The sequence below is a fragment of the Scardinius erythrophthalmus genome (genome assembly GCF_964197995.2).
Source record: "Scardinius erythrophthalmus genome assembly, chromosome: 1".
In the NCBI taxonomy this organism is placed as follows: Eukaryota; Metazoa; Chordata; class Actinopteri; order Cypriniformes; family Leuciscidae; genus Scardinius; species Scardinius erythrophthalmus.
In genome coordinates this window covers 61345824-61360482 of record NC_138221.1, presented here as the reverse complement: position 1 = coordinate 61360482, position 14659 = coordinate 61345824, and the positions used below count along the sequence as shown (strand labels likewise).

Below are 14659 nucleotides of genomic sequence, written 5' to 3'. Positions count from 1 at the left end.
CCGTTAAAAACGCACCGTGAGCGGGCATGTCGGAGAATAGCGCGGACACGCGCTTCACACTGAGCGGGCTGCGGGCACCCAAAATATTGTTTGGCTATCAATATCCCTCACATCACTCATTTTTTTAAATTCTGAAAACAGACTTAATTAAACGAACAAGCTCCAGGGGGACCATGCTACTCACCATCAATGGGTCACATATTTGATAACAGTAGGTAATAAAAATACAACAGCTCATATAGCTCTGGTCCAAAGAAAAAATATTAACAGATAGAACTCAGGACATTTTTGTAAAATATACCTCATTGTCATGTTCTAGACTTGTTATATTCAGTTTTAAATAAAAAAATATCCCCTTAATATTGTGGCAGTTTTTCTCCGTGGTATCGAAAATGGTATCGAATATCGATATTTCTTAAGGTATCATATCGAAGTTAGAAATTCTAGTATCGTGACAACACTACAAGAAGGTGAAGAAGGAAGGCTTGATAATGGATTTAGAGGTTGAAAGTTCGTTCTCTGGTTTATGTACACCTCTTCCTGATACTCCCACACAAAAGTCCAAATCCCAAGAAGGTCTGTACTAAAGGAAACAGTTTCAAATGCTGACATCCTAAAAGCCATAAATGGCTTAAACGACCGTTTTTTGAAGTTTGAAGAAATGGTAACAAAAAATAAAATAAAAAGATTGCTAGAGTGCAAGAAAATGTGAAAGGATTGGAAATCCAGTGGAAACGACACAGTAAAGAAGTGGCCAGATGACAATCCTGAGGGAGAAACAAGAGGCGTTGGAGCGGTACAGTAGGAGATGGAATCTTCGTCTTCTGAATCTTCCAGAAAGCAGCAACGAGGATGTGAGGAACACTGAAAAAAGGGATAGTTGAATTTACTCATTTTTTTTATGGTAAGTGGTTCCACACAATTGGTTTTAGCTACATTTAAACAAACGCATTAAGTTGAACATATTAAATTTTAGTTCAACTTAATGGATTTGTTTATATGTAGCTAAAATCAATTGTGTGGAACCACTTATAATTTTTTTTAGTAAATTCAACGAATAATTTTTTTCAGTGAATGAGGTGCTGGAGATTATTGCGGAAATCCTTACAGAGGAAAAGAGCAAGCTTGGATTCATGGTGGACATTGTGCACAGGGTCGGACGCCTGAGAGGATAAGAGCTCACGTCCAATCATCATTCAATTTACCATGCGCACCTTCAGATTCAAACTGGAGAGCTTCCCTCAACGCGGATGTCATGAAGAGAAAGAACCTCCGGATGACTGAGGATTTATCCCAACAGGAGAGACAATGCAGAAATAAACTGTGGCCTCTTGTGAAGCTGACGGAAAGAAAACTAAATGGCAGGGTCCTGCTGTCATCATTAACGGTGTGAGACACCGCATAACTTGTTCAACTTCCCTTAATGTGAGGTACAATTTCAAGTTAATTATGCCAACCGATTGAATGGGTTAATTTGCTCTCCTGGTAGACAATTAAAAGAGCAATATGTTCACACCGCCAAGTAGAAAACTCTGAACATGAGTACCTCAATTAACTCCTAAATTTCTTATTATTTTAACTATTGGAAAGCTAATCTCTGATATGATCTATCTCAGAGTTTTTTTTCTTTTCCTTTAACTAGTTCTATAGAACTTTAACAGACATTCAGTTCAGTTTTTTTCTTCTCTTACATTATGACAGTCTTCCATTTTAGTTCCTTAAAAATAATATCGTTATTTGATATTTTTACAAGAGACTCATTCGGTGGACGATGATGTGAAGTTTTGGAAAGCACAGTGGTCAGCTGGTGTCGCCATTCTACTTAATAAATTTAAAGGAGATATCATTGAATCAGTGACCTCAAATGAGGGTAGGTGGATAATATTGGTTTTCCAATTAGACAATTCATTCTTTATAGTCTGTATAGTCTTTATATAGGCCTAACTATAACAATACAGCTCAAGCAAAAATAATGTTTTTACAACTTTATGTCTGTATCAGAATGAAGAGGAACAAATGTTAAATATACCTGTTAAGAAATGTGTAAAATATTTAGGTATTCATATCTGCAAGGATCACAAGGAACGGCAACAACTAAATTTTTCGCCTAAATTGAAGAAATCTAAAACAATACTATATTTATGGCTTCAAAGAGACATCTCTGTTTTAGGTAGGATTCTTTTGACTAAAGCAGAAGGGATTTCAAGATTTCTCCTCTCTCTTAATGTCCATGATTCAAAGATATAAATACCATATTTACGAACTTTGTGTGGAAAAACAGACACCATCATGTGGAAAAAGCGGTGCTCTCTGGCTCTAAGGATGAAGGTGGATTTGAACTTTTGGACTTTGGGGACTTGAATTATACATTTAAGGTGAAATGGTTGAAGGAATGTTTTAGAGCACCAGAGTCCTTATGGCACTTTATCCCCAACAACATTTTTAAGAGTGTAGGAGGCCTACAATTTTTATTGAAATGTAACTACAATACTGATTTTTTAATATTGCCCCTAAAACTATCCCAGTTTGATCAACAAGCTCTTCTGGCCTGGAAACTAAGTCCATCTTATGGAATAATGAATGCATCACTAAAGGGAACAAGTCACTCTATTTGCAGAAATGGATCGATAGAGATATTATCTTTTTAAAAGACCTTTTTGATTGTAATAACCAATTACTTAATTATTAATCCTTTCTCAGAGAGAAGGCATTCCCGATAACGTTCAAAGAATATAACTCAGTTTTCAGATCTATACCTAATGGCATATTAGAACTAATGAAAAGTTATAAAAAAACAAGATGAAGTTCCTGGTTTTAATTTTATATATATATTAATTTTATATAAACGGTATGGAAATTATGAGTGTAACGGTCACCAGCTGGAGTGCCCATGAGAGCCACCAGAGGGCACTCCACACCAGACTTTCATATTCACTCACAGACTACATCTCCCATCATTCTCTGCCTGGACTCATCAGCACTCATTATCACATTCACCTGTATCTTCTTGTTTAGTTCACTCCATATAAGCCTGGTTCACCCCATCACTCACTGCAAAGTTTTGTATGTTGTTGCACTGCATTTCTGAGCGTTTTCCCTGGTTTCCTGTCTCTTGGTTTTTGGATTTCTTGCCTGTTCCCTGGATTACTCTTTTGCCTCTGACCCCTGCCTGTTTTGTTTGTTTATTTATTTGTTTGTTTGGACTGCCTTCCTGTGTTTGACCCCTGCTTGTGCTGATTACGATTCTGGATTACGCTTCAAATAAAGCTGTAATTGGATCTCACCTTCGAGTCTCAGAGCAGTTTCGTGACAATGAGCAGCAAAAAACTCCAAATGTTTTTGTTTTTATATAAAAAAAGACGAAAATCCGTTCACTCGTATGCCGCCATAGTTATTTACGTCAACTGGTTCAAGAACAGCATCCAATGTATTTTGGGTATGCCTTTTTATGCGTTTTAGGGCAAATTTTGCAGGAATTCTGAAGGGTTAATAAAGCAATAAATAGTTTACTCAGTAAAAATAATTCTCAATATTATATGTTTGTTTGTTGAGCTGTAGAGATCCTTTGAAAGGTTTAATTTTCTTAATGAACAACACTACACCTGAGAGAAAGTTTAACATATCGAATACAGCCTCTCTTTTTTTGAATGCATTTATTCAGGAGACATGAGTCTCCATTTGTCATCAGATTGTCAGATCTGCTAGAGGGAGATCATTCACTGTCAGACTCGTCTTGTGTCTGGTGTCTCGTGGGGCAGCATACTGTGCCATGTTAGGCAATCCTGACGCTACACAACAGCTCAGAGAACTGCGGGAAATGGCCATTTCATTTGCAGCAAACCTGTGTAGAAAACAGATGTAGTGAATGCAATGAAATATAGCCTGCATTAGACTTACACTTCTATCTAATGCAGTGTGAAATCATCTGTGAGATTTAGTGTTTGTGGAAGTTACCATTGATCTGTCTTCTCGTCGTAGCGCTCCACAGCAGAGGTGGTGCTGGATCCATTACGGCCTCCGACAGCAAACAACTGACCATTAACTACCTGGATTTTGAGGAAAGTAAAAAGGAAAATGAATAATGTACAGCTAATGTCTTTCACTTTACATTAATAAATCTTATTATAGATGCACCACTTAATTTAAACATAGTTAGAATGTTTTGACACACATTGATCTTCGAAGCCTTCTACAATTTTAGGGTGCAACTTTCCAATTTCTCTCAATATGGAAGCAAAAAACAAAAGTCCCCCATATTCATTATCATCAAATCATTATTTTAATGTTATTTCATAGTTTCACCAGATACAGATTTTAACTGTCCACATCTCACCTCAATGCCAAAGCTGCTGCGTGGATTGTTCATTGATGCGACATCAGTCCAGATGTTAGTGAGCGGATTGTAGGCCTCCGCAGTCCGCAAATCACTGGCACCATCAAAACCACCAACCTTTAAATAAATACACTTTTTATTAATGTATTCTGTGCATTTTAGTGGAGCGGCTAAGTGATATAATCGTTCAGTTTATGATACAAGCGTGAAATTCGGCATGAGCAGTCTCCATGGGTCACTTGACAAGAAAATTGTCTGAGCCACTTGAAATTTCAAGATTTTTTATTTTTCAAGATGGCCAACACCTTAGTGGAGCAGTTAAGTCATATAGGGGTTTGTTTGGTGATACAAACATGAAAATTGGCATGAGCAGTCTCCATGGGTCACTTGACAATAAGCCACCCACAGCTAATTGAAATTTCAAGATGGCGGCCATTTTTCAAGATGGCCACCACCTTAGTGGAGCAACTAGGCTCATGGCAATTTTCATGCTTGTGTCACCAACTAAATTATTTCTTAAGCCTAATTGCTCCACTAAGGTGGTGGCCATCTTGAAAAATGGCCGCCATCTTGAAATTTCAAGTAGCTGTGGGTGGCTTATTGTCAAGTGACCCACAGAGACTGCTCATGCCAATTTTCATGCTTGTATCACCAAATAAACCACTATATCACTTAACTGCTCCACTAAGGTGTCGGCCATTTTTAAAAATCTTGAAATTTCAAGTGGCTCGGACAATTTTCTTGTCAAGTGACCCATGGAGACTGCTCATGCCAATTTTCATGCTTGTATCATAAACTGAACGATTCTGCCAAACATAAGCACTTAGCCGCTCCGCTATTTGTATGTGCACATCCATGCATGCATTTACAGAAGTGCAACTTTTAAACTGTAATTGTTCTTTATTTGTGTCATGGTTATCATAGCTAATTAAAACTATAAAACTGTGTTTAATACTCACAGCGTACGCTCGATCTGCATAAGCGATCACACCTAAACTAACGCGGCAGCTACTCATGGGAGCGATGAGAGTCCACTGGTTTGTTTCAGGGTTGAAGCTCTCAGCAGAGGAGAGATGCTTGGTCCCAGTAGAACCACCACAGATATAGATCTGACAAACACAAACATAACATGCATGATGATCGTGCACAATCATCACAGACTGATCAGTAAAGCAGTGTTTAAAACACAGTCAATTTTATGATATTCCTTTTCATATTTAAACTATTCCTTATGCCATATCTCTGTTTCCCCTTTCCTTCATGCTTTACAGGCATTAAGAGTCTCCAAAAGAGTGTGGAAGTGCTCTTACCCTGCCCTGCAGTGAGGTGGCGCTGGCGCCAGTCCTCTTTTCATTCATGGGTGCCATCATTGTCCACTGATTGGTGTTTGGATCGTTGCGCTCTACTGTTCTAAGCCGTTGGTGTCCATCAAAACCACCAATGGCATAAATGAGCCCGTCCAGAACAGCAACACTAATATAGCAGCGGCGTTCATACATGGGGGGCGCCTACAACACACCAAATACATCAGTGTGCGAACACACACCAATACACCATCTCATTGGTTCTGTCCAATCAGTTGCAAATAAATACAAAGGTATTATTATTATTACTAGTGCAAAATGCCCGTGCAAAATCGGTTTTTGTGTGTGTTTTTAGTAATTGTTGGTTTGGTGCCCGTGAAAGAGACTGTGAACGCATTAAATTCAGGGAGCAGGCTAGGTTACTACAAATGATGGCTGTGAATAAACTATAATATTCAGAAGTAAACAGTGTAGCTGACTGAGTGTTTATGTATACCACAACCTTCTTGTTTTTAGTAATTGTTGGTTTGGTGTGTTTGAGTGCAAAGTGCCCGTGCAAAATCAGTTTTTGTGAGCTGATCGCCGTCAAAAAAGTTCAGGAGATATTATGTTATTATAACCTAAAGATGCTATGTCAAGTCAAGTCAAGTCAACTTTATTTATATAGCGCTTTTCACAATACAGATTGTATCAAAGCAGCTTCACAGTATTAAATAAAATAGCTATGTGAAAGTTTGAAACAGAAAATAGTGGTTTTCATTGTGTTTATGCCAGAATGTTTATTTTTAAACCACAACCTATTAAGTGCTTCTTTTACTGATATTTTTAACGATATCTTTAGTATTTCTCATCCAAACAACGCCAAACTTGGCACTGCACTTACTCGTGCCCATAGCAAGCCACCTGTCGAGTTTGAAATCCATCGGACTAACGGTTCGAGAGATATGCGAATAACACACACAGAGACAGACAGACAGACAGACGTTTCTGTAATTTATAGATAGATTTTTAACTGTATTTTTTTTACACAGTCATGATGGTAACTCTGGTGTATTATATTATATTATATTATATTATATTATATTATATTATATTATATTATATTATATTATATTATATTATATTATATTATATTATATTATATTATATTATATTATTGAGCTACAACAATTGCTGGAACACAAACAAAAATATATCATGGTTTATATCTATTCTTTGAAGTAATGTGGAGTACAGCACATCATTCTGCACTATGGTCCATATCAAAGTACAATCCGGTACCATCACTGTACCACAATACTGTTTTGTAAAGGAAGCTAAATTAAAGTTACATGTTGACCTACAGCATTACTCACCTCATGCCAAGTCTGAGTGATGAGATTGAATTTCCTCACGCTGTTGAAATACTCCACACCATCAGAACCACCAATACAGTAGACAAACTCATCCAGGACTGCTGTTCCATGAAAGGCTCTGGGACGTTCATCCTCTTGAGTCACCCTGACCCAGCAGTCTGCCTTCGCATCGTATGCCTCAATCGCACTGGTGCTTCCTCCGATGGCCAATAGGATCGATGAGGGCAGACGTGGACGTGTCAGTTGATGCTTGAGTTCTGAGTTGGTGGTTTCATCCATGATGAGGTCAGACAAAGTCTTCATTGCATTGAAGACAGCAGGCATGCAGGCTTCATTCTCCATCATTAGTGCATTGTACTTTACATCATTGAGGAAGAAGTCTGAGGAAAACAACCGCAATCGAATCTGGAGCACAAGGGAGAGTTTAGACGTTCAGAGATTGTATGTATGACAATGTGTATGTAATGTAAATGACAATCTTGATTTAAGACTTTTAAGATATTTGTAATGAAAAACAAGACAAAAATCTCTGTTTTACCTTTGGCAGAAGCACGGCAATGTGTTGCCTCCTGTTTTCTGGTGCGTGATTAATCCAGTGGAGGACGGCTTCAAACACCACCTCCTCCTGTCTGACATTCAGCTCGTCCTCATCAATGATCTCCTCCAGCTGCTCCAGGGAGAGCTCCAGGAACTCCTCAGGTTGGTCCAGAACCTCCTCAAAGTGCTGCAGGATGTAGTGCAGTGCTTTACAGCGGAGCTTTGAGCAGGAGTAAAAGTCCTCTGTAAACTTGTAGATGCCGATGCAGTTCTCTGGGCATAACTGTGACTCCAGGAACTGACAGCAGGAATCTACGAGACCTGAGACTAAGGTCATGTCAGCCGCCACCAAGAGCTCCAGCACGTTCTCCTGAGTAATGAGCACAGATCTGGTGTACGCATACTGGATAATAAGAGGCATGATGTCTCGGGATATTCCTTGAATTTCACAGAAATGTTGTGGTCTGCTCCAGTTGTTGGAGAAAAGAACCCTGTGAACAAATTTGACAGTGAAATACAGACATTAATAATGAGCATTTATAAAAATAACTTTTTGTTATTTACATTTTAATTTCAGCCAGATTTACTTAGAGAAACAGATTAGTTTCCTATATTAAATTTGAAATGCTGGGTAAAACTTCTTCATAGCCACTTCCAGAATCAAATTTCAAGAATGGTTTTTCCTAGATATCATAGTTACATTCATTTTTCTGGCAATACACTAATTCATTTTCATGCATTTATATATTTGGACTTAGGCAGTTTCAACAGTATAATGTTGGCAGTGGAAATTATATATATAATTGAAGAGTTCAGATGCAAAAACCTCTAAATACCATCTGTAATTTTCTTCAAGAATGATCATTTTTATCAAGCTTGTATATTTACTTTCAGTAATTTCACTTAAATGGCAATTAATAGGTAATTTTCATTGGCATTTAAGTGAAATTACTGAACTTAAATATACGAGCTTCATAAAAATGATCATTCTAGGAGGAAATTTCAGATGGCACTTAGAGGTTTTTGCATCTGAACTCTTCAATTATAATCATTTCTTGGTAATTTGCGCACAATTGCAGTTCAAATGCTTCGTCTCACCTAAAGTAGGAGCTGCAGCCACACATGATGATCATGTGCACTGGAAATTCTCTGCCATCTGATTTGATGATCATGTCAGTGTGTTCGCCCAGTAAACGTGCTTCATCAAACACGTCAGAGGCTGTTTTCATGTTCTCCATGTTCTCTCGGGACTGTAACGTTAACCTCAAACTCTGATTAAAGTCTCCTCAGGACTGTGTCTCTGTGGGACTTTTGCTCAGGAGAGTTCTATAGAATGTCTCTGTGACATCATAGTTGTAGAGCTTGCACAGTTTGTGTCTTGGCCACATAATTATTATAGAGTTTTGTTTTATTGATTCCTTTTGAATGAAACATCTTCACAGTAACAAATATATTAAAATTGATAAAAAAAATGAACTCAGTGACAAATAAAATAAAACATGGGATAATTAGTCATTTGAATATGCAATCATCCATTTTTGACTGCATATACACACTAGTGAGTTTTTGACAGTAGAACAGATTTTTCTTGCGTGGTGTGACTGTGACCCCAAACAAGTTTACCAGAGGCCTGTATGAAGAGGATTGCTCTTCACAGATGTCATATTCCCATTCATTTCAAGGTCACGCAGCATTAGGCCACATCATGAGTGAAATGTCTTGCTTTTATTGGTTAAATCTGTAAATTTAGAATTACTGCCATTATAAGTAAAATTAAATGACCAAGCTGATTTTTATTTTATTTTTTTGCAATATTTACAACTGGAAATATTCAAGAAAGAAGACTTTGAACAGTCACTAAGACACTGCGGCTGTATCTGAAATTGTCCCTTATACTGTACCAGCAGTTCTCTACTGGTTTGGCCATGGGACCCACATTTCCCCATGGACATTAAGCCACGACCCAATCATTTATTCATTTATTTTCGGGAATTTGACCTAATATATATGGTATATATGGTATCACGATATTGAAATAAGCGTTTTCAAACAATAACAGGTTTTATATATTTTTCTTAAAACAAAAAGAACTCTAAATTATATTTAAAATCCAATAAAGTAATACACACAAAAACTGCATAAACCTGCATTAACCAACATTAACAATGAGCAAAAGCTACATACCATAGTTATTCTTTGTTAACATTAGTTTAAAAAAACAACAACTGATCATTGTTATTCATGTTAGCTCAGGTCCATTAAATCCTTTTGAATTTAATAATTTGTTATTAATGTAACATGTTTAGAAAACAATTTGAAAAATTAGAAAAAAATATTTATTTAAAAGTAAATCATACAGCAAAATTAAAAGGCTTAATTTGCATATTTATTGCAAAAATATTCAGATTATTTTATGCTCCTTATTTATGCAATGCCCTTTTTATACCTAACAGCTGCTGTTATTTCCAAGTGTGATCAAGATGTACATTTATGCAACTTTCCATTACATATACTCTACTGTTCAAAAGTTTGGGGTCGGGATAATTTGAGTGTGTGTGTGTGTGTGTGTGTGTGTGTGTGTGTGTGTGTGTGTGTGTGTGTGTGTGTGTGTGTGTGTGTGTGTGTGTGTGTGTGTGTGTGCCCTTGTTTATATTACATTGTGGGGACCAAATGTCCCCATAAGAATAGTAAAACCTGAGATCACCTATATTGTGGGGACCAGCCAGCGGTCCCCACTTTTCAAAAGGCTTATAAATCACACAGGATGAGTTGTTTTTAGAAAGTAAAAATGCAGAATGTTTCCTGTGATGGGTAGGTTTAGGGGTAGGGTTAGTGTAAGGGGATAGAATGTACAGTTTGTACGGTATAAAAACCATTACGTCTATGGAGAGTCCCCACAAAGATAGTGAACCAGACTGTGTGTGTGTGTGTGTGTGTGTGTGTGTGTGTGTGTGTGTGTTGTGTGTGTGTGTGTGTAACCCAGTCTCACGGCAGTTCGTGAAATGGTCATGTAATTTAATCTATTGATTCGTGACACGGACACGTTTATTTCGTTATTTTCTTAGTATTTTCGTAGTATCAGTTTTTTAAACTAATGTATTTCTATGGGAAGCATCTTTCGTGATCACAGCACGATTCTTTCTGCCCGTCGGGCTGCTGCAGAAGCTGTTTAATCAACATTTATTCACGAGATCTTATCTTATCATGGTTTATGTATTTTTTTAATGTTATTATTATCTTATTGCCAGAGAAGCTGGATTGCTTGGCTGTTTATTGATATTTTTTAAATTATATTTTATCAGTAGGAAATCGCGCTGAAGAAGTCTCGTTCCGAATCCGAACACATCGCGATATATCAGTTGACGTGTGTCAGATGTTGGTAAGTAAGTAGTAAATACGCTGTCCTAATAATGTGTGATATAATGTCTTTTCTGTTTGTTGCATTAATCAGATTAGCTCACGTTCAGTCACTGAACTGTATCTGTCATCTCCATGGAGGCTTTGCGTTTCATTGCTTTCTAATTCAAAACAGGGTGATTAAACACTGTCTGTCACGTGACTTGCTATAGGCCTATAGCAAAGAGTATTGAAGCGCAATTTAGAGTAATTTTTATTATAATATAATATAATTATCGCGATATAATTTTTCTCGTGAAACGATATCAAGAGTTCGATAAATGTTCGATAATGTTTATGCGCCAAAAGCGGAACGAATCGAAATGTTCATCTGTTTATCATGATATGTTCTGACAATAAAGAGTAGTTTAAACCCACAATTAACTCTCTGCTTTCTACAACTTTCACTTAGGGGCAAAAATCTGCCTTTAAACTTGAAAGAAATAAAGATTTGACATTTATCGTGATAATTATCGATATCGACTGATATAAAAAAATTATTGTGATAATTTTTTTTGGCCATATCGCCCAGCCCTATTGGAAAGCATAACATATTCAACATAATTAATAATTACTCACCACAATCAGTGGCCACTCTACAGTAGCCATGTTCTTCCATAATGCTCTCAGGGTCAACGTTGACCAGGGGACTCTCTTGAGAGGCATATGCACTGACTGAACTGCAGCAGAAACATGTCAAGGTCTTGTTCACAATTGGTCTTTTCGGAGTTGCTGAACATCAATCCTGTGGCCACAGCTCGGTATTCACATTCAAACTGAACGGAGTCTGGGTTGTCACGATTCCCCCCCCCCCACAGGGCTGGAACACACACCAACATCGGTTTTCAAAGTAAGGAAATCAGCAAGACTTGGCAATTACTATATATGGATAACATTGAATATATCACATATATGTATTATAAATATAAAGTGTATTTAACATACCTCTGATACTTAGGCATTTTCCAGGCAGTCTTGATTAAAGGAGAACTCCGGTCAATTTTAACATTGAGCTCATTTTTTTGTAAATTTGGAGTGCTGTCAGTACAGAGAACAACGAAAAAAATCAGTGTTGCCTACACCGTGTTATCCTCTTTTTAAAATTTGCACCCTGTTGACTTCAATGGGGCAATATTTAACTAAACCTATGCGCGTGAACTCGACAATCGACTACTTTGGACTTCAACCGAAAACAGGATGTAAACACAGGTATTTGCGCTGGCTTAAATAACATAATTTTTATCCATTTCTTTCACATCTACTGCAGTCAGATCCACTCGTGTTCACTCTGAAGGAATCACTCACATTTTCTGTGCACTTGTAATGACACATCAAGGATGTTAAGAGGCTAAAAGCAGGTTTAAAACTTGCCCCATTGAAGTCAACAGGGTGCAAATTTTAAAAAGAGGATAACACGGTGTAGGCAACACCGATTTTTGACATTGTTCTCTGTATTGACAGCACTCCAAATTGACAAAAAAATGAGCTCAATGTTAAAATTGACCGGAGTTCTCCTTTAAGACGATTTGTTAAGAGGAAGGACACTGAATGACGTTGCCGAAGGTCAGACCACAGCATTTTCAGACACACGATGTTGTGTTGCCACCCCTCCACACATGGAATCTGCTTCTTGTTACATCTACCACCAACAAGCCTCAGGCGTGGGAGCCACTCCATGCATTTGTCCAGAAATGCAAAATGTGAAGATGCATCTGAGATTGCAAATTTCAACTTCTGAGAATCCGTGAGCAGTTTGGAATTGAAGCAGTCAAAGAGGCCATTGAAGTTTTCACAGAAACGGGCAGCTGCAAGATAGTTTTGCTGACGTTGGCCTGTAAGACCCTTAATGTCTGCCAGAGTCTTGATCCCAACAGCAACTGAGTGACTCAGGACCTGTGTGGCGAACCTTACCCGCATGGAGGAAGATGGACATGCTTCTTGGTAAGACGACAGCACAAATGTATTTCTTGCCTATACTGTCATAAGTGTAGAGATCCTCCAAAATTCCCCAGGTAATTTCATCACCATCCAAAGTGAAGCCACGATGACGCCAATTGTTCCGGATGTTTTTTATGAGGTGAGGTGGATCCCAAAGGCAAAACACTCTGATGCCATCAACACTGAAGAATGGCTGTTCCTTGGTCACTCCAAGGCGAGTAAGCATGGCACGGTTCCCAGCACCCTGGTCACATTTAAACACCAAGCACTCCATTCCTGCCTTCCTCAGCTCGCGGATTCCATCAACAAGCATTGACTGGAGTCGCGTGTGTGGTATGGGCCCACTAGTAAAACAGTAGCCAAAGAGCTGCTTCCACTTTGTGAACAGGCCTCTAACCATAAAAGCAGAGGCGTAGTTGGCCACATAAGGGGTGCGCTGACCTCTGCCGAAGTCCTGGATGGTTTTTTGCAAAGTGCGGACAGAGGGCTCAGAAAACACTCTGCAGAGAAGCCGATAACATTTTGGTCTTGCGTGCCACAGGGACAGGAAGAAAGCTTTATCCTGAGTGGTCCACCGGTAACCTTGACACTTTCGCTGAGACATGCGTAATTGTGTTCGCACAAAAGCAAAAAAGTTTGGCAGGAATAGTAGGCTATAATGGCTTCAAGTAACATTATGTCGGTTTTATTTTGACATTATGAATACAATTGCTGCCCTCAAATGTTAATCTGAACTAAAAATATACCTTTGTTTATAGCTACTACAAAATTAGGTTACATTTCATTTTTTTCCAAGGAGCTGTTGTTTATGCTCCTAAGAAGAGTCAATTATAGCTCCATCATTGGTCAAAGTGTGTTAGTTTTAATAAATAAAATAATAATAATAATAAAAAAAAAATTCTCTGGCATTTATTTCTTTTTGCTGTATCGAAAACGTACCAAACCGTGACACAAGTGTATCGTATTGAACCGAACCATGAATTTTGTGAACCGTTACACCCCTACTATCTATATCTCTCTTACCTATCTGTCTACCCCTCTGAAACAATGGTTGAAGCAATTTGAATGCTGAGAAACTTTACTAAGACGATTTGAAAAGTTAGTTTATCTGTTTATTGTTATGTTTGATATTTACCAAAAACATCACTGTGCAGTGTGTTGTTGAATGAGTTTTTTTATAATAAATGTATTTTTAATTAAAACATTTGTTAGTAATAGTCATTATTGGGATTTGATCTGTATTTTTACGACTGCATAATGGGTGCGATGTAGGTCTTAATTTTCATTAAAGTGGTCTTAAAAAGGTCTTAAAAAGTCTTAAATTTGGGGTGATCAAACCTGGGGAAACCCTGTTTAAATAGTTTACTGATCTGGACTACTGATCTCTCTCTCTCTCTCTCTCTCTCTCTCTCTCTCTCTCTCTCTCTCTCTCTCTCTCTCTCTCTCTCTCTCTCTCTCTCTCTCTCTCTCTCTCTCTCTCTCTCTCTCTCTCTCTCTCTCTCTCTCTCTCTCTCTCTCTCTCTCTCTCTCTCTCTCTCTCCTCTCTCTCTCTCTCTCTCTCTCTCTCTCTCTCTCTCTCTCTCTCTCTCTCTCTCTCTCTCTCTCTCTCTCTCTCTCTCTCTCTCTCTCTCTCTCTCTCTCTCTCTCTCTCTCTCTCTCTCTCTCTCTCTCTCTCTCTCTCTCTCTCTCTCTCTCTCTCTCTCTCTCTCTCTCTCTCTCTCTCTCTCTCTCTCTCTCTCTCTCTCTCTCTCTCTCTCTCTCTCTCTCTACTTGTATAAACTATAATAAACACCCAT

General features: G+C 38.1%; 1 protein-coding gene across 1 annotated transcript in view; it reads right to left on the bottom strand.

Moving 5' to 3' along the window:
* The window catches only part of LOC308702727 (tripartite motif-containing protein 16-like), a 662678-nt gene that overhangs the window by 187984 nt on the left and 460035 nt on the right, over positions 1 to 14659 (bottom strand). The gene's annotated exons all lie outside the window — the stretch shown is intronic.